A 21,386-nucleotide genomic window follows, 5' to 3' on the forward strand; every position below is an offset into this window, starting at 1 on the left:
ATCCTTTAATCCTGAATTTAATTCCCCAAATTAAATGCCTTTTGTGTTGTAGTTCTGAAATATAAAAAGTTTTTCTTTCTTTGACTTTATGTATTACCATAGTGACTCAATATATGATGGAAATTTGGAAAAAATCCAGCTTTTCATTTCTTAGGAATATACATGATATTCACTGAAATTAATTTTTATGTCTCTAAGCTTATTTTATTTTGAAGAAAATATTTTATCATTGAAAAGAGTATTGAAAATTCTGATGACTTTTTAAAATAAAAAGTAGTTATTTTATATCATTCTTTTGAAAACAGAACTAATTATAAAAGAATGATGCACAGATTATATGAACTAAAAAGGGATGTACCACTAATTAATATTTCACTGTTAAAAGCTAATATATTGAACTGTTTTTTTAATTTCATATTTTCATTTTTGGTGAAGAAATGGTTAAAACAGAACTTAAGTCAAATTCACATTTTGTTTCAGTGATACATCTTAACAGATAGTTATTGAATCTTCTTAAGATTCAATTTGACTGTTACTTATTTAGGCATTTCTTATGGATAATTCATTTTGTTTCTGCTTCATCCTTTATCTATGTTTCATTTCCACATAAAACTTTTCCTTTATATTCCTGCTAAAGGAACAATCAAATTTTAATTGGCTTTCAAGTAATTATCTATTGAAATATTACTCTATGAGCGTGTTGGGGGGGTGTTGCTCTCCCCCCACATGATTGGATGAAACACTTAGGTGAGGTGGAAATGTAAATTTCTATTTGGAGTTTAGGACAGTTTGTGAGGAAATTTAATTATTCAGCTGCTATATACATACAAATAAATAAATTTACATATATAGTATGTACATGTGTGTATATAAATATAAATATGTATAGACAGTATTGCTGTAGAAATATAATGAATAATCATTTTCTAAGTCTTAACTGAGAGTGCAAGAGTTCCTGATTTCTTTCAATGTAGCTCTAATAAAGATCCTAATTGATAGCCAATAAAGTGATTACTTGTAGGGTGGAAACTATTATTGGCCTTACATATGTAATCATTGGGTATTTACGATGTTGATTTCAGCATCCCTAACTAAGTTTGTTTTCTCAGGGAATTGAACTGACACTAACCTGCAGGACTCTAAGCAAGAATCCTTTCCAGGAGGCACTCTTTCTGGAAATGGAGCTGTTTCACTGTTTTTTTTGTTTTTGTTTTTTTCCAATTTGAATAGACTTTTTATTTTTATATTATTCTCAAAGCTACCTTAGTTTGTGTTATCTATTCTGGTAATTAAAAAAATAAATAGCAATAACAACAAATAGGTATTTTTCAAGGGTGAGTGAATTTGATCTATTGGTCAGCTCAGAGCAGGTAGCTTTTGACTGGTTGAATGTAAAAGAGGTAGGTGCTGACTTGATGCCCTTTTCCATCTGCCCACTCAATACAACCTCCAGTCTATGTCATTTGCAAGCGTAGTACTGGGCTGTGTATTCAGAGAGGTGACACAATTGCCATCACTGTCTGATGCCAGCTTTAATCTCCCTAAAATACATCTGTGACCAACTGTTTCTCTCTCTACAACTCTTTAGTGGCTCCCAATTCTGGCTGAATTATTTACAGCTTCATTAGCTGAACATTCAAGGCCACCCCACAGCCAATGCCAACCTAATTTTTTAGCCTGTTTTTTTCTTGATCCTAGCACACCAAACAATTCTACATGCCTTACATTCCCCTTGCTTTCCCTTGCACGCTGCTTCTCTGCCCTTCTTACCTACATTCAGTGTTCAGAGCCCACTCTTCTTTTTCGATCCAACTAAAAATGACCTCCTGCAGACACTGACCTCATTCCCCCTAGGGGCTTTCCCTCCTCTGGAGCTTCATCTCTACCATGCATCTAATTTTCTACTTTGTTTTATAATATATAATGTTTGTATAATAATTTAACTACTAAACTTATTTCTACTTCTAGACTCAGTGTTTCTGGACTGGGGCTATGTCTTTGGCATCTTGGTATTTTTTGACATCAAAATTAGTGCTTTGTAGATAGGCAATTTACAGGATAGTAAAAGCAGGATCAGTTACCTGATTTGTAGAACCTGGTACAAAAAGAGAATGCCATTTACCAAAAATCCTCCACAATATCAAAATAGAAATAGCAGAGCATTAAATCAAGCATGGGGATCTTTTCAGTGCAGGTCCCCGTGTGACTGCTTATCCTGAGTGAAAGAGAGCATACTATTCTTTACTCTCTCACATTCCCAGGCTAATAGTACTTGCTACCATCTCTCTTTTAAAATGCTATTAAAAGATGTCATTGTATCTCCAAAGAAAACAATAGTAGATGTGATCAACTCAGAAGGCCAAAATTAATTAAAATTTCTACTGTAACCTCAGAATTGTTTTTGTCAATGATTTTTAAAAAATAATTTCTTCTCTCTTACTTTTTATAACACTTTTAACATTTTATTTAGTCAAGTCAATCATGTTTTTCCTCTATGACTTCATGTTAAGAAAGACTTACCTACCCTAACACTGTAAAAGTACTGACTTACTGTAAAGTTTTCTGAACATTTAGAAGGTGGAAGTTGTGCTTGCTAAATAAAACTTTCATCTGTTTTTCTTCCACTATAAATGTTTTATATTTTGTGAAGATGTTAAAGGGGAAAACAATTGTGATACTATCAGAAAAATTCAAATTCAAATGCAAATCATCAGAATTCCTCAGAGTGTAGGTCTCTAGTGTACATGGGATTGCTTCCTAATTGAGGAATTTCAGAGGTGGTGGTGACAAGCTAAAAGAGGAATGATTTTATATCACTACTCATCTGCCCCTGCCATCTCTTCCACCTCATTCTCCTAAATTAGCATAGAAGTTTGGAGTTAGAGAAAGGTGGTGTTCTAGTATTTAAATGCACTCTAATATGTAATGACATTTGTTTATTGTCAAAGTTGGTTTTTATTTTGATTCCCGTGTTTACCCAGTTCGTAACTTCCAGTCCTGTAGTTTGGCCCCCTATTTGCTATCAGATGCCACAACAAACTGCAGTTCTGGCTCTTTAATCCCATTTAGTCGTTTCTCTTTTGTGCTTATATTTCCCAGTCCCTGATGTAAACACAGATGCTCCCATGCAAGCATAGCAAAAATATTCAAGGGGCAGTGCTAAGCATGATGTGTTTGCTATAGGTCTCCAGCAGTGATTTTTTTTGGTTGTCAACATTTTCCATCATCTTTGGCTATTGAAAAATGCTTCATGCTTTTAAGATGGATTCTGGAAAGTGAGCCATATAATGCCAGAGTTAATTTGCATTGCTCTTTGCTGAGCATAATCTCTGTCATTGCTGTTGGCCCTGGCATCGATACCCAGAGGTGCATCAGAATGCAGCTGTGTGACCACTGGGAATGCATGTAGCAACCTGCGTTTTTAGTTGGCTCTTAACTACGAAGCCAGTGCTGCTGCTGATGACAATGATGTTGGTGAACCTTTGTTTTTATTACTTGCTTCATTCAAAAATCAGAGACACAGCAGGGATTGTTTGGAACTTAGGCTACTGCTGACCCTGAAAAAATGTTCTGTTTACCCAGTAGGGCTTTTGGAAGTAGGGAAATGCCAAGTCTATTCTCAACTTGTAGCCTGAGTAATCTTTTGGAAAGGCCGATTTGCTCATGTCATCTGCCGCACTCCAGGATATAACTTTTCCACAGTTTCCTACAGCTCTTCCTAAGGCTCAGCTACTACTGACCTCTCCAGATTCATCTCACTATTTATCTTCTCCTTTCTCCTTCTCTTTGCTGGAGTCACATGATGGTTTTCCAGTCACTTGTATCCTCCATGCTGTTTCCTACCACAGGACTTTTTTGCACATGTTCTTTTCTTGGCATGAAATGCACTTCTATCTTTTTTTAAAAAAACGTTAGTTAATTCATTAATTTCTCCCCCCTCCCTTCATTTTCTGTTCTCTGTGTCCATTCGCTGCATGTTCTTCTGTGTCTGCTTGTATTATCATTAGGTGGCTCTGGGAACTGATCCTGGGACCTTCCAGAGTGGGAGAGAGGCAATCATTCTTTTGTGCCGCCTCATCTCCTTGATCTGTTCCATCTCTTATTCTCTCCTCTGTGTCTCCTTTTTGTTGTGTCATCTTGCTGTGCCAGCTTTCTGTGTGGGCCAGCACTCCACGTGGGCCAGCTCACCACATAGGCCAGTGTGCCTTTACCAGGAGGCCCTGAGCATCGAACCTTGGACCTCCTATATGGTAGTTGGGAGAACACTTTGTTGAGCCATATCTGCTTCCCTTCTCTTCTGTTTTTACATAGGCAACTCCTGTTTGTACTTCATATCACAATTTGAATCCTTTTCTCAGAGAAATGTTCCTTCATCTCCCTAAGTCAAATCATGCTTTTATGTGCTCTCATAACACCATACAACTCTGTCTGGTGGCACTTACCACTATTTCAGTTTGGCATCTATGGAGGCAATTATTTAGTTAGTGTCCTCCTCTTGCCTTTTGACCCACTCCCCAGCTCTCAAACGCAGGGGCCATAGGGTCAGAACCATATCAATTTTTGTCAGTTGTCTTTTTGAGCACCTAGTAGAGTAGCTGGCATGTCATAGGCATCTCAAATACCCTGGCTAAGTGTTGAATGAACCCTTTATACCTTTCTTCCTCTTCATTGTCTCTGTCCATGGAGTTTATCCCAGAATCCTCCTCTCCCTTAGAATGGGTATATTTCACAGTGTTTCTGAGTATGCCTGCTGTGGCAGAATACGGAATCTAATATCTCCCAAAACAATTATGAATTTTTGATTTCCCTTCCCTGAGTTGTTGAATGGGGTATTAACAGAATTAGCCACCAGGGTTTCATACTGTACTTTCAATAAATAGAATTTTAAAGTTTTGGGACTTTGAAGGTCTTTGACTATCATATCATTTGATTTCCAGCTAACTCTACAACAGTTAAGGAACTTGGTAGTGTTTTTCTCAGTTTTTAAATTACCAGTCATGTGGTTTGGCTGTCTTTATGCAGAATCCAGTATCTTCTCCAGGAAGCCCAAAGCTAACGCATCTACCCTACCACATGAGCAGCTTCCACAAATAAGTGGACAAAAATGGGTGCAGAAGGGTGACAAGGCCTTTGGTAAACCCTAGAGCTAATGTGATGATTCTTCCTTCAGTCATAGTCTTTTTGTTCTGAAGCCCTCCTAGATGTTGCTGCTGTGGAAGGGTCTCATAGGAGGTAAAGCATAGCTGGCAAAACTTTATGTTCCTCATTCCCTATCTCTATCACAAATCTAGTTTGTCCTTCCATCTCTTCTCTAAAATGATAATATTTGTATATATATCCAACACGTAAGTCAATTGTGTTACTGAATATGAGTATTAGAAAAGCAATTGATTATCCCTAAAAGAGAAAAATCACCTTATCATTGAAATCTTGCACTATGATCCTTTAGATATCAGAATGGCCTTAACTATGAGAATAATTTTACATTGTTTTGAGCTCCTGACTTCTGTGCATAGTCGATACCTAGATCAAACCTTCCTGAAACATTCCCTTAATTTCTTTAGTTTTCTTATCTGGTAGTTTCTGCCACACAGAGGTACAGATCTATATAATGATGCATCTTCACCTCTGAGGTCTGATAGATAACAAGAATTAAAAAAATTTTTGCTTTCAAAAGATCTGAGACTCACTGCACATCTTAAAGGTGAAGCAGCTGAGCCTTAGAGCAATAAAAACAAGCATATACCTAGTTAAAGCTTAGACTCAGATTTCTTACTACCCAATATGAATCTACCATAATAGCACTCAAATATATAGTTTGTTTTTTAATAGAAGCTCCCCACTACAGAAAACTTAAAATTGAGTGTTGGATAGTCATATTTTCTTTTTTCTGACCACAGAGTCAATTTACCTTATACCGTTAATTTGGTATTATAAAGACTTTGTTTTCTATATTCTGTCTTTACTTTTGATTTTGGCATAATGAAATTTCTAAACCCCATTAAAGTTTTTCCTTCTCTGATCTGATTGGAAAACCTAAGAATTTCATTTTCTTATAACTCAATCCAGTAAGTCACCTTGTTTCTGATTTCCTTCAATTATTTTTTCCTCATATTTACAAAATTATAGTCAGGAAGATAGGTAGAACATTTATTGAGTAAAATGTAATTTTAAGGGATATGAGAGCCTTTCATTTTGCAGGTGAGGAAACTGAGGCCCAGACTAGTTACAGGATTTGCCCAATATCACACAGGAAATTTGTGGTATAAAGATCCAGCTCTCTGCTCCCAGGCAGGTTTGAAATTCTGCTATCCTAGAATGCCAACTTTCTTTTGTTTAAAGTCACCAGGGTAAAATTCTCCACAGTCTTGACTAAACATCATGTTACAGTGTTTCATAATCCTAATAGGATAATCATGAATTTTCCTGCTGCAATTGTCATATCCTCCACGGAAAGAGAAAGTAGCTGCACATAGCTGCCCATATAATTTTGATTTTGAATGCTAGGAGTGAGGCCTAAAAATGTGCATTTCTAACAAGCTCTCAGGTGATGCTTGTGCTGCTAGTCTCTTTTTGAGTCATTAATCTAGGACATGAGATAAAAGTAGAAATTATTTAAAATATTGTAAGTATTTGTAAGACTTGTTGATTTGAAGTCTTGGGTTCATATCCTGGCTCCACTATTTATAGGTAAGAAATCAGAGGCAAGGGGAGAGGATGCAGCTCAAGTGGTTGAGCACCTCCTTCACATGTAGGAGGTCCTGGGCTCAATCTCTGATACTCCCTTTAAAAAAATCATAGGCAAGTTTCTTTAAAATTAGACTGAGTTTCTGCAACCATAAATAAAGGTCTGTCCCACCATGATTGTTTATACCTCGGAACAAACAAAATAAAAGATAATACTAGTAAACATTTGTTGAGTGTGTGCCAAGCTGGGTTCAAAACACATTAGATGCACTAACTAATTTAATCTTCAACAAAAATCTATAAATTAAGTACTGAAATCATTTCCATTTTACAGATGAGGACACCGAGACCAGAGAGGTTAAATAACTTGCTCAAGGTTGTCACAGATAGTAAGGAGTTGAGCCACTGCTCTGAAACTAGCAGTCATAGACTTCACCCTATATAGCCTCAATGAATTTGGAGTACTTCAGCTCTTCTGCATTGCTGCTCTTCTCATCAAATTGGCATTTATTTTGCCTGGAGATTTGGGCAGTAGGTTGATTTTATCCTTGGTGTGCCTGGGTTTCCTGTTCACCCCAATTTTCTCCAGCAATGTCCTTCCCCCAAACTTCAATATTCTTTCCTTTGTCTCACTCTCACTAGAATATGTTCTTAAAAATAAATGCTCAATAATAGCTTAAGAATTATAACTTAAATGGTGTTGAATAAAAGTGATAATGGTTTAGAATTAAATAAATTTAGTAGAGGGAACATCAGCCGTGTGGAAATCCACCACGTGAATGTAAGGCAACATAATTTCTAAAATGGGTATTAAATGACCAACAGCTGAGAATCAGTGTTTTCTGCAAATGTTCAGGCATCTGTTTTCTGACTTCTTTCCACCCTCCCTGCCCAGGAGCTCTTCAAGCACAGATGGTGGTCTTTAAGCATGGCCTGTTCTTGATTAGGCTGTGTTCTTTTTTTAAAGATATTTGACTGTTTGGACATTTACTGATGGAGTAATATACACTTAAGCCTGAGGAAATCAAGATGCTACTTTTTGGGCTCAAATTATGAACGGGACAACAATATATGCTAATCAACTTAGTACGGTCATATTTATAAAAACTCAAAATCATGATCCCCATTTGCCCAGATTTTTCTCCTATAATTTACAGGCAGAGATTGAAAAAGAAGGTGCATATAAAAACAGCTTTAGGAATTTTAGACCTTTTTTAAAAAATTTTTTCAAAGAATAAGTGACAGACCTATTAAGCTTTTAAGCTTTGAGCTTTAATAGAACTTTTTTAGAAGATTGTGAAACCTGCATCAGAATTAAGCCTTAACAAAGCTGGCATAGTTTTAATTTGAAGGGAAATAATGTGAAGAATAACTAAAGAAGCACTTTCTCACCCCATTTTCAAGTCTGCCTGCTCACAGACCATTTTGTAGTAACAAATCTATTCTCATTAAATATAATACAAGGAGCAGATAAATATGAAAGTGGCAATTAATTTTGTGTTGTCATCTAGCATTTGCACAAATGTCTCCATATTGATCTTTTTTTAAAGAAAGAGAATGTCATCTCAGATATTTTCATAATTATTTGTTGACTTTTAAAAAACTATTCCACTCTACATTTCATATATAGGTGCATTGACCCCCACATGTATAAAATTCTAATTCTTGAAAATAATATGACATGCAATTTATGATATTTGTGGTCAAAATCTTTGAGTCAAGTAATGAATCCCATACAGATAAGTCCTGTTTGGTCTGGGGGGAAGAAAGGGCCCGACTAAGAGATTCAATATGTTGATCCATTATCCAGCTTTTCCCTGGGCCTGAGTTTGGAAGGATGAGTCTGCTGAGGGTCCTAGGCCAGGTTTTTCTCACCAAATCCCTGAGGATCTTTTCTTAGCACTCCAGAGTTTGCAAAACTAAAGCAGAGTGATAAAGCTATTTACTAACCTTTCATTTTGCTGTTGTAGCTTTGAACTTTATAAACCATTCCTGTAGTAAAAGTTATTTAATTTCTATGTAATTTATATTGAACCTATTTACAGTTCTATATTTGTTAATAAGTAAGTTCATTTTCTTTTTTTTAAAATTTTTTATTTATTTCTATCCCCTTCCCTGCCGCCCCAGTTGTCTGCTCTCTGTGTCCATTCGCTGCGTGTTCTTCCATGTCCACTTCCATTGTTCTATTTTTGTCAGTGGCACTGGGAATCTGTATCTCTTTTCGTTGTGTCATCTTGCTGAGTCAGCTCTCTGTGTGTGCGGCTGCCATTCCTGGGCAGGCTGTACTTCCTTTTGTGCATGGGGCTCCCCCACACAAGGGGGCACCCCTGCATGGCACGGACTCCTTGCACAACATCAGCACTGTGCATGGGCCAGCTCCACACGGGTCAAGGAGGCCCGGGGTTTGAACTGTGGACCTCCCATCCATGTGGTAAGGGGATGCTCTATCTGTTGGGCCAAGTCTCCTTCCCAGATCATTTTCTTAAAGAAAACTGTTATGTATTGAAAAAGTTTAGAAGAAATTCATAAGCTATTAGGCTTCTGGGTCCTAGCAACCTAGATGTCCCCATTTCCTATAGAAACTCAATTTCCCACAGATGGAGAGAAATCTGAGAAAGAAGTTGGAGTGAGGCTAAGGAAATTAAACATCAGAATGATTCAGACAAAGCAGGTATTTTAGATGGTACATTTTCTCTGTCCTAAGGAGAAGAGAGTTCGTCATATTGTCAGTTTAGAAGAAGCATGAAACAGGTAGAATGTATATCATAGATCTGTTTTTTTTCTTGGAATAAAGGTAATCATGATTTCTTTACTAATCTGATTTACCAAGGTGAACTCTTTTAAAGGAAAGTTTGAAATCTGGTATCTCAGGTTATCTCTGAACCCTGAGAATTCTGATTTTCTGCCCCCTCTTAGGATTTGGGGAAAACACATGGTAGAAAGGAAAACCTTTAGTGGGAACACCAGGCAGGATGTTACATGAGGAAACTGTAGGCTGATTGGCCAACCTTCCCTTGTAACAGTGAAAGAGATCAAAAAGGGGGAAACTGGCCTGTCCCCAGCTACTCTACATACATTAACTTGCTAAATGACAAAATCCTTTGAGGTTGGTTGGGTTATTTCCAATTTAGTGAGGAGGTAACTGAGCCATATATATATATATATATATATGTATGTGTATGTGTGTGTATAAAGAGATAGACAAATAATAGGAAACTGAAGTTTCAAAAAGTTACTTAAAAACAGCTAGAAAGGAGAATAATTTTTTTCTTTGAATTTTCCAGGTAATCAGGTCATTTTTTTGTTTGCTTTCATGTATGTAAATAATAGAATATTTATACTAAAGCCTAAAAGGATTCCAATTAAGTAGCACAACTTCAGTTATCATTTAAGTACATGTAGAGTGTTTAAAATTATTCACTACTTTTCAAGGAATTAAATTGTGCTTCCCCAGTTGCTTGGAAAGGGTCCATTGTGTAAACGTTATATTCCATGTTTGGGAAAAACTACTGAAGTGCTCTTGTCTGTTGTGCAAACAAAGATAAACCGAAGTTGCCTTGGAGGATGGATTTGTTTGTTTTTATTTTTTGGAAAGAATTAAAGCCACCTATAAATTGAATACAAACATAATGAAGATTTAGAGCAATAAAGGAAACATATTAAAATTTAATGATTTTAATTTCAGAAAATTCTAAATTTATACAAAGTTCAAATCCCCTTTGGGTATATGTGCCCTGAACTCTGTGTCCTTAGAAGTAGCACTGTTTCTTACATTTAAGTCCTGGTGTTGGGGGTTGGAAGGTGGGAAGGTTGTTGGGGAAAGGAGACATTTTTCTTTTGTTTGTTATTTTATTTCATGTTCCAAACTTGCCTGAATAAAAATATGAAAAAAAAATTTAGACTCTCCAAAAAATGAATCTGCAAAGCAGGTAAACCCTAACCAGCAAGTTATTGCATTATCTCAGATAAGTTAATGGCTGTTATTCTAAATGGCATTCCCTCCCTTTTCTTTCTTCCATCTCCCTCCTATTCCTTCTTCTTTTTCTCCTTCTTTTCTTCTCTCTCTCTCACAATAAATAAATACATTCATATGTAGAAGTGTAGTCAATAGCTTCTTAAGGGAAAACATGAACTACGAAGAGCATGTGATCAAAATGTGTTTTTTTTTTCTTTAAACCAGTATATTCTGCTATATAAAAAATGCCCACTTCATATTCAAAGGATTTTTAGACAATTATCCAACCATGTGGGAAAAAGTGCTAAGTGTGTGTGGCAATGATTGAACCCCTTGGAAAAATCAAGAATTCAATATTAGACCTATAAAATCAACCCACATCACATTATGTCAGATATAGAAACAGATCAAAATGAGTTTTGCATTGGATAAGAAATAGCTAAATCAAATTTATGGAAATTGGAATCTTCTCTCGAAAACATCTTCATTTATTTAGCCTAGCTTAAGGATATTTTGTCTCCCTAATGATGGTTCACTCTTGTTGACCCAAGCTCTGATAATCAGAATTCTAATACCTGGTTAAATTAGATACTCTATCACTAAACAGTTTTTATATCAATTCAAGGACCTTTAATATAATTTAAAACAGATGTCCTGCTAGATTAAAAAATTCAGGCTTTATAGTAAAAAACTATGTCTTTTATCCAATAACTGGCATTTCTTCTTCATAGTCCTCACTAGATTGTCTGTATCTCAAAACACATAGCTGACTCTTTAACTGATCCTTTTCCATACAAATCTCATAATAATCTGATTATACTATACAACATTATGTCACACTATCTTTTTATTTTATTAAATTGTAGGTTTATAGAAAAATCATTCAGAAAATAGAGTTCCCATATGCTCCCTTATTATTAACATCTTACATTAGTGTGGTACATTTATTATAATTGATGAAAAAGATTATTATGATTATACTATTAACTACAGTACATGGTTTACATTGTGTTGTATAATCTTATGTCTTTTTTAAAAAAATTATTCTAATAACATATATCCTAAAATTTCCCCTTTAACCACATTCAAATATATAATTCAATGCTGTTAATTATGTTCACAATGTTATCCTACCATTACCACCATCCATTATCAACTTTTCAGTCACCCCAAATAGAAACTCTGTATGATTTCCCTACCCCCATCTTGGCTTGTGATAACCTACATTCTAGTTTCTGACTTTCTGAATTTGCTTATTCTAATTATTTCATACCAGTGAAATCATGTAATATTTGCCTTTTGAGTCTGGCTTATTTCACTCTACACATTATCTTCAAGGCTCATCCCCATTGTCATATGTATCAGAACTTCATTTTTACAGCTGTATGATATTCACACTATCTTAAAGAAAAAGCAACAACAACTTAATCCAAGTAGCCAAGGTTTCAGAAATTCTTATAAACTGTCCATGAAACAAAGTGAAACTTGCTTTTATTTTTAGAATAAGTTTCTACCATAGTACAGGTAGGGTATTAATTACTTTCTTTGGACCATAGAAGGACTTTTTCTGGGGAGGTCCCACCTAGCCCATCCCTCTCCTCCTCTGCCCTGTATACCAGCACACATTGTTCTCTCTATAAACAGTGTTTGGCAGCATTTATTCATACTTGAGATGGTTTTAAACTCCAAAATTGAAACAGTGGTATTTAGAGTTTACTTTGGGATTATCAATTACACAATACTGCTATAGAGTAGACCTAAAACTTTTGGATTCCATGGATGACATTGCTTTTTCTGATCTTTTTACCTGAGTTGCATGTTTCATAACCTGGATGTTTGCTTTCTGGAAATACAGCGATACTTTGATACTAGCTTCCTCTCAAGCTCCATTATATCTGCATTTCTGTGTACCTCACTAATTTGGTCCACCAATCTGCTAATACTCCTATCCTTGTCTCACCTGGACCAGCTGTCCAGCTGCCTCCAACTCCTGTTAATTTGGTCTCTCAGGAATTAATTAAAGCTGAGTGTGGTAATATAAACAGAGGTAGTGTTTGGGGTCACCAGATGGGGTGATAAGGTCTAGGGGAGTGAGTGATCCTGTGGGTAGATTGGATGCTGGTGAAGGAGGCAGAACTCAAACCACTGAAGTAAGCACAGCCTCACAGGCACTTAGGAACAGATTTGGGGTTTATGTGAAACTGAGGTTCTGTTCTTGAGACAGAGCATCAGGGAATGAGCCACAATGGAATAACATTGGCTCTAAAGAACTTGATATGCCAGGAAAAATCCTTAACTTGAAGAAAGCTGAAGTCAAGAATAGATTCATTATCTTTGAAAAGTAAAAGCATCATAACCATGATAATTGAGGCAGCATAGGGGGAATCTTTTCAGGGTTTCAAACAGATTTTTTAAAAATTGAGTTTTTCTAAATTATTTCATTTTTTACTGTTATAAGTTAATAAAACATTTTTTAAAATTCTGAAAAGTTAAAATCAGCTGTAATCTCATCTTCTAAAGACAACTACTGTCAGCATTTGAGGATTTTGCTCATAGTATTTTCTTATGTATGCGTAACTTTTACCTATTTATGCTCACAATATATTTTTAATGCTGTTATTTATTTAATAACATTACATCCCTTCATGTTATTTAATATAACATTTTCCCAAACTCTTCTTTGTTGTCTTATGCTGTCACCATCTACTTCTGCACCTAGGTTTAAAAATACTTTAGTTTTGGGAGAACAGAAAATAGGGTAGGTGTGACAGTTTGATATTAGTTATGAATTCCGAGAAAATATATCGATTATTTTTGTAAACTGGTCTGTTTCCCTGGGCGTGATACCCTTTGGTTATATTAAATGCAAAGGTTTTCTGTTTACTTGATTAAATCAAGATTATGGCTTTGATTTGACCATGTCGTTAGGGCATGCAGGGTTGAGTCCCCATCCCTTGGTGGGTTATATAAACCAACAGTCAAGGAGACAGAAGCAGATATATGAGAAAAGAGAGAGAGCTCCATAGACAAGGAAGAAGACTTTGATTCAAAGGCTCAGGGGAGAGATAAGTCATTTGCCTGATAATTTGTAGCCAAAGAGAACAGAGCAGCTGAGCAGCTAAAGAAGAAGAGACTAGGCCTGCCATCTTGCTTAAAACACGTGGCAACCAACTTTGGGTGAGAAATCAATCTTGAATTGGACTCTTTAGGGCCTTGTAACTGTAAGCTTTTACCCCAAATATACACCCTTTATAAAACCAACAGATTTCTGGTACTTTGCATCAGTACCCCTTTGGCTGACTGATACAGTAAATGTAATAAGAAATAACATTAAAGTACAATGTAACATAGCCACCTTAACCTATTCATGTACAGTTGGTGTGGATGCAGGGCAGGGGCTAAGCAGATTATACTTGGACACTGGAAAAAGATCAGTATCAGGGAAAATCCCTGAGGACGTTAGACTGATTGGTGGCTTTGAAAAGGACAGTGTGTGGTTTGGTGACAAACCACATTTCCAGTTCCTTGGAAGACTCACCTCTTTCCCCTCCCTGTTGCTCAATGCTCGCCTCCACCCCCCACAAAAGCTATCCACTTTTCTCCCTTCTGCCATCATAGATTAGTTTTGCCTGTTCTTGAACATCATATTAAAGGAATCACACAGTTTGTACTCTTCTGAGTCTGGCTTCTTTTGTTCAACATTATCCCTGTGAGATTCATCCCTTTTGTTGTATCAATAGGTCATTCTTTTTTATTGCTCTGTAGCATTCCATTGTATAAACATGTCACACATTGTTTATTCATTCTGCTGTCAGTGGGCATTTTGGTTGTTCCTGGCTTGGGGATTTTATAAATAAAGCTGCTGGAATCATTCTTGAAAGTGTTTTCCAGTGAACATATGAATACGTACCCAGAAATAAAATTTATGAGTCATAGAGGAGGTGCGTATTTAACTTTTGTAGATATACAGTACAATTTTCTAAAGTGGTTCAATCAATTTACACGCCAACCAATAATATGAAAGAGGTTTTTTCCACCTCACCAACATTTGGTATTGCCAATTGTTTTCATTTTATTTAGTGAAAACATTTAAATAAAATAGAATATCAGATAGTCTCAATCACTTTGAGTGAGTACCTCATTAACAAAATTTTGTAGCACACTGCAAAATAAATATATTTTCATTTATAAATTACATACATGTATTATGGAGTTTAAACATAAAAATAAGGTTTTTTTTGAGAGTTCAGATAAAACCATATTTGTCATATTTTCTTTCATAAACACTGTAGCAGTTTGATAGATTTATGAATTCCAAAAATAGATATTGGATTATGTTTGTAAACTGGTTTGTAATTGGGCATGATTAAATTATGATTAGGACTTTGATTGAGCCATGTTAGTAGGGTGTTGAGTCTGTCCCTTGGTGGATGGGGACTTACAGATAAAAGACATGGCAAAGGACAGAGTTGGAGTTTTGATCCTGGAATCTTGAGCTGGAGCTCCAGGAAGTAAGCACACAGAGGAGCTTGGTTGTAAGGGAAGAGAGAAAGCCTGCGGAAGGGAAAAAAGCTGTTTGCCTTATAGTCTACAGCTGGCTTTCTGGAGAAAACAGAGGAGATGAACCCAGAGAGAAATGAACACTGGGAAGAGAGGGACCCAGGAGGCCTGAACCCTGGCAGACGTTGACAACAATCTTGCTCCAACATGTGGCAACAGACTTTTGTGAGGGAAGTAACTTATGCTTTATGGCCTGGTAACTGTAATCTTCTATACCCTTTATAAAAACCAATCACTTTCTGGTATTTTGCACCAGCACCCCTTTGGCTGACTAATACAAGTCCCACGGAATTTTTTTGCACAATTCATGCAAAAAATTCTCTGCTATACGGGATCAATATGTGCCCTGGATCATAATGAAATCAATGATTTCCAGATGGAATGGCTCTAATACCTTATTGCATGATGCTTGTTCTCAGGTGCTCTGTGTTCTACCAATGTTTCCTCTTGCCCAGTTCTGTTTCTAATCTATGCTTGATTAAAGTGAAATTGTCTAAACTAGGTCTAAAACTAAATGTAGAAAATGGTTTGGGACCTGATAACAGTGAGGCATCACTATGCTCGTCTCTGTTGTACTCATCTTCCTGTTTTCCCTTGTGCTGTGCATCAAGCCTAGTACATGATCTCTAGTGGATGATTTCTTTAAGATGTGTGCATGCTTAGAATACACACATCTTATTTGTGCCATTTCTTTCTTTCTTTCCTTTTTTTGCTGTGGCTAATTTTTCTTTTGTTAGTGGTGTTTTTTTTTAAACTGGTGGTTGGGTATGGGGATCTGTGGGCTTACTTGATATACTTTCAGGGAGATCCATGAGGACAAAACTATTTTCATAATACTATTAAGGCATCATTGCATTTTTTACTCTCATTCTCTCTTAAAGGTATGGTGGAGTTTTCCAGAGGCTAAAGTGATTAATGTAATATGTAATTGTTTATTTTTTATTTTCTCAGTTTTAAATTCTGTATTAGTCAGCCAAAGGGGTGCTGATGCAAAATACCAGAAAGGGTATTTATTTGGGGTAGGAACTTACACATACCAGGCCATAAAACATAAGTTACTTCCCTTACCAAAGTCTATTTTCATGTGTGTTGGATCAAGATGGTTGGCAATGGTTGAGAAGTTTCAGGCTTCCTGGTTCCTTCCTTCCAGGGTCTTGCTTCTCTCTGAATTCAAGGTTCCTTTCTTCCCAGGGCTTGCTTCTTCCTGGGCTCAGGATTCCTCTCTTCCTGGGGTAGCTTCTCTTTCTTCTGTGAGCTTACTTCCCGGGGCTCTAGCTTAAGTCTTCAGCATCAAATTCCAACATCAAAACTCCAATATCAAAAACCCTTAGCCTCAAAAAGCTTCAACTCTGTCCTTTGCCATGCCTTTTATCTGTGAGTCCCCACTTGCAAAGGGGTGGGGACTCAATACTTTAATGATGTGGCCTAATCAAAGCCCTAATCATAACTTAATCATGTCCAGGTACAGGCCAGATTATAAACATAATCCAATATCTATTTTTGGAATTCATAACTCTATCAACTGTTACACATTCTAACATGAAAAATATAGATAAAATCTACAAACAAAACTTCTTTGGGTTCCTTAATAGCTTTTTTTCAAAGGAGGTATTGGGAATTGAACCCAATACCTCATATATGGGAAGCAGGCACTCAACCATAGAGCTACATCTGTACCCCCCTCAATAGCTTTTAAGAGTGTAAAGAGGTCCTGGAACAAAAAAGTTTGAGAAACACCCTTTTAAAATATAAGCAGAGAAAATGAAGATAAAGGAACCATAAATTATATTTAATTAGAAAGATCCTTTCTAATACTAGCATTTGAAATTTGAGTATGCTCATTTAAGGAGAAGGCAATTACCAAAAGATTACTGAAAATTAAAGTTCTTTTTCACCCTGAGCAAGGCTAAGAGGCTGATTGTTTTGGCCTCTGTTTTGCTTTCTATGTTTCCTTTAGTTTTGTAGTGTGTTTAAGATAAAAGTGGGCTTTACTAATATTTTTCACTGCATTTTAGGATAACATTCTTTTATTAAAATTTGGAAACTTTTGAACAGATAAGTAGTTATTTGGTGATAAATCTATGGTAACATTGGGGATTTATTTAATAACAAATTTGATCTGTTTCTTATGTTATCACATGCAGGCTGGAAACAACAAAAATGGGATCACATTCAGATACACAGTGATAACCTCTAACTAGCAGCTAATCTTAGGTGGCTAATTTTGACATCAGCCGTAGGGCACCCAGATTTTCTCAGTGTTAGGTCATTTCTTCTGTCTTCGTATCCATTACTTAAAGTTGAAACATACCTCTCTATTCAACAATGCAAACTCTTGGCATTTCTAACATGTCAGAGAATTCATCATCCATGAATTTACTTTATCTAGAAATTGTTGGAAGTTCCCTGAAATAGTTTGGTATTTGCAACAGACAGATTAAGACTCAGTATTGGTTATCCATTCTTTTAGGTCTTCTAAATTCTATGTTGAAATAGTTTTAGCATTAATGTGTAACAGACCTGGACTGTGTTAGAAATATTGACATGCTTTTAAAATTCCTTAGTTGTTATAAAACTGTCTTCAGACAAATTCCTGATTATATTATCCAGAATTTTCTGTCAATGTGATAAGCTCCTTATAGGATTCAGTGCTGAGACAACATTTGTCAATGTCTCCTATGAACACGAATATTTTAGTTATTCAAACACTGAAAACTACATAACTCACTGCATTTCCATATTGCCTTGGCTGGGAGAAATTTAGTCCTAAGTCTAATGCTAGAAGTTCTGTATTTTAGCTTAGCAAAATTCATTTTTGATAATTTAATTTTGTCTAGTTTTATTTCTGTTTTGATATTTTATATTGTGCTTTCCCTTTTGTTGGTATAGGCATGACATAAACATTTGTATCAGTGGATTAATATTTAATATGATTTTGAAATTCAAGGTGTTCAGTGTTTGGCATTATCAATTGAATCACAGTTATAATTTGGATAAGAAATATTTTTCTCAAGCTGCTGGGAATTTAATCTGTGTAATAAACATAACTTTCCCCAATTTAATGGTTTTTCCATCTTTTTTTCCACTTCAAATGACCAGAAAAGCTAACTTAGTCTGTTTTGTGAGATTAGGTTACTGTAGCTTTCTTGGAAATACTCAAAACTAACTGTAGCTAGAGCATATGTCCATATTATTATATGAAGTAGAAATTAGTCAAATTAAATATAGCTGAACTAACTGGTTTTAGATTTTGGAAATCACTGAATCACATTTGCATGATCCTTGCCATTTTCAGGTTCTGCCAAGCCCTTTTTCCTACTCTTTGTTGTTTGATCTTTGACAACCAGAGAAATAATAAGTCAAGAACAAAACAACCATAATATGAGAATAAAATGAATTCCTTAAGAATAAAGTAGAGAAAATATGGTAGGTGTTCAAAGTGGACAAGGAAATCACTGAATCATCATATGCAGTAGTTGGGATAAGAACATCACAAAGGAACAGCCATGAAAGCCCAGCAATGGGAAAATCCAGGATCAGTTAGTGGTACCCTAAAAAGGTTTGTGGTCTGTTCTTGCCATTCTTCCCTGCTTGGCCTGCAGTAGGCTGGCTGGCATATTTTCCCTTGCCCCCAGTCCACCAAATTCCTGCTTAGTATTTCCCCTGGAAATTCCAAAGTGAATAATCTGAACTTTATTTGGTAGGCAACAGGAAGATGTTAAATGTGCTTGAATAGGTGGAAAGATTTTAGCTGGACATTACTAAAATTAGTCTAGCAACTGTGGCTGGGAATGATTGGAGAGTGGAGAGATAGGAAATATGGGGTCAGTCATCAAGGCCCCAGACATTCCCACCCCAAGAACTCAGGACTGAAGGCCCCAAGTCTTCACTTCATCTGTGTTTCCTCAGTAATCAATAGTTTAAAGGAGATAAAAGATGAGACATTTGGGGAGCAGATGTGGCTCAAGCAATTGGGCTCCCATCTACCATACACAAGGTCCAGGATTCGATGTCCAGGGCTTCCTTGTGAAGTCAAGCTGGCCTGTGTGGTGAGCTGGCTCACTTAGAGCGCTGCCCCACGCAAGGAGTGGTTTCCTGTGCAGGAGGGCTGCCCCGCGCAGGAGTACTGGCCCATGCAGAGGGTTGGCACTGCAAGATGATGCAACAAAAAGAGTCACAGAGGAGAGATAATAAGAGATGCAGCAGATCAGGGAGCTGAGGTGGTGCAAAAGAATGATCGACTTTTTCCCACTCCGGAAAGTCCCAGGATCGGTTCCTGGAGCTGCCTAATGAGAATACAAGCAGATACAGAAGAACACACAGTGAGTAGGCACGGAGAGCAGACAATGGGGGGGGGGGAGGAGATATAGGGGGGAGAAAAAGATTTAAATAAAACAAAACAAAAGGATGAGAAATTTGAGATGAAAGGAGAAACAGGTGGATTTCATAAGCATGAGACAGTGAATTTGATGCTTGTTCAGGGGCACATTTCTGGAACAGCATAATAGAGTTGATCTATGTCATCACCCCTTTCTTGGATGGATTTGCCAGACAGAAGAGGAAAATGCAATAGACAGCACACATTAGACTGCAATGATGCATTTAACAATGTCTTATGACATTGTAGATAAGATAGAATAATTTGGACTGAATACAAGCACAGTCCCACAAGACATTAATTTAAATACAGCTTTTAGAAATTCCAGCAAAAGAACTTAATAGCTTCCTACAATAAAACAATATAACTATTCCTGTACCCTACCTGTGTATAAATTCTTAAGAATCTGTTTTAATAAAATATATGGCAAAAGAGAAAATTAGATTTACTTCTCCCTATGGCCCAGGATCTTTAAATTATACATGTCATTCCTGTGGATGTCCTGCTGCGGGCTACACTGACAGTCAACACTCTCAGTCTGAGTAGTGTTTTCTTAAGTAGTAGGCCTTCAAAGATGGTAAGAGCTAAGACCCAGCAAGTATTCTTGCCAGCTACATGATAGAAGGTGGGTTGCCCTGGGATATAAATAGACCCTGTCCATACGTGGCTTCTGTGTCACTGGGCAGGGGCTTCCTTCCAGAGAGATGGAATGAAGAGAGCCAGAGTCATTGCTTCCTGGGAAGAAAACAAAGATGGAAACAGGAAGGGGCTTCTCTCTTTATTCTCTCCACCTGTTAACCATGAAAAAAGGAGAAATTGGATTATTTGGAAAACCACTTACATTTTATTAAAATATAGCATAATGGACAGGATGTGAAGAATTTTTCAATTTCTATTACCTACAAGAAATCACTAATTAAACAAACTTGCAGTATCAAGTTTAGTTTTGTTTCCCCTGAGGTAAAAAATAAACCACCATAAGAGTGGTGCTGAGAGACAGCCTCTGAATTGTACAGTCCATTAACACTAGGGGAAAGAATTATTTTTTTTCAATGATGATTAATTATCTTAACTTATTAACAAACATTAAGACGACATCAACAGAACATAATTTCCTAAAACATTCAGGGCAAAGAAAATAACAAAATCATCTGTTAATTATCTCAGCATTCAGGTATTTGCTCTAATTATTTAATTTCCTTGATTGTGTACAACCATTTCCACATATACTCACCATCTGACAGGTGGTTAAACATATAACCAAACAAATAAAAATTAGAAAAAAGCCTTATAATATTAAAAATCATTTCTTTCTGCAGTATTTTGGCAAATTTTGATTTATGAAGAACATTAAGCTGAATATAAAATCTAATATTCATATATACATCATAACTGAACATCAGTAATAACTGGCTTAAGCAAGGGCTTTTGAACACTGCAATAGTTCTGTGAAATGCGTAATTGTTTTCTTTGAGGATCTTTCAGTGGAAAAAAAGGCAATATTATATTTCTGATACTCTTCCTTGCTGGAGGCAATGATTCACTAAATTCCAACTTGGACTTATTAACTCATGGGTATAAGTGCACTTCATTATTGAACTACAGTAACTTCTATTTCTAGAGGATTACAATTGAAGACCTCATTTTAACATAAGAAGGATGATCATGATAATTCCGCATCGTTTGTTAATTGAGTTCTTAAAGAAAAATATATTGCTACTTCTTTCATTGTCTTCTTACTTGTTTTTTAACTAGAAAAGTGCTAGACTATGGGACAAGAAATCTGCTCTGCCCCAGAGATATCCT

The 21,386-nt window shown here is 36.2% G+C and overlaps 1 protein-coding gene across 2 annotated transcripts in view; it reads left to right on the forward strand.

The window, feature by feature from the left end:
- PRKG1 (protein kinase cGMP-dependent 1) overlaps positions 1-21,386 on the forward strand; it is a 1,391,770-nt gene that overhangs the window by 850,612 nt on the left and 519,772 nt on the right. The gene's annotated exons all lie outside the window — the stretch shown is intronic.

Source organism: Dasypus novemcinctus, chromosome 6 (assembly GCF_030445035.2).
Source record: "Dasypus novemcinctus isolate mDasNov1 chromosome 6, mDasNov1.1.hap2, whole genome shotgun sequence".
In the NCBI taxonomy this organism is placed as follows: Eukaryota; Metazoa; Chordata; class Mammalia; order Cingulata; family Dasypodidae; genus Dasypus; species Dasypus novemcinctus.